This window comes from Penaeus monodon, chromosome 27 (assembly GCF_015228065.2).
Source record: "Penaeus monodon isolate SGIC_2016 chromosome 27, NSTDA_Pmon_1, whole genome shotgun sequence".
Lineage (NCBI taxonomy): Eukaryota > Metazoa > Arthropoda > Malacostraca > Decapoda > Penaeidae > Penaeus > Penaeus monodon.
This window is the reverse complement of record NC_051412.1, coordinates 18,486,631-18,486,853: the sequence shown is the minus strand read 5'-3', so window position 1 is coordinate 18,486,853 and position 223 is coordinate 18,486,631. Positions and strand designations below refer to the sequence as shown.

At 34.1% G+C, this 223-nt stretch overlaps 1 protein-coding gene across 1 annotated transcript in view; it reads right to left on the bottom strand.

Annotated features, from left to right (window-relative positions):
* LOC119590435 overlaps window positions 1–223 on the bottom strand; it is a 7,516-nt gene that overhangs the window by 2,449 nt on the left and 4,844 nt on the right. The window lies entirely within an intron of this gene.

Genomic DNA, 223 nt, shown 5'->3' with positions numbered 1-223 from the left:
CGCAAGGGTTAGAGTAAAATCTAGAAAAAATTAGATGTAAAACGTGAGCTGAAAACTAGCTGACTCAAAACCACAGCCCAAAATTGCCAACCAGAAACCAATAATTCAGAAGGGATTGTCGATTTTTTTTTTATATAGTATCATGAATCGTAAAATAAGAGAACAAAAAAAGAAAAAAGTCAGAATGTCAGTCTATTTGCGTTTTCCTGTCCATCTCTCTCCT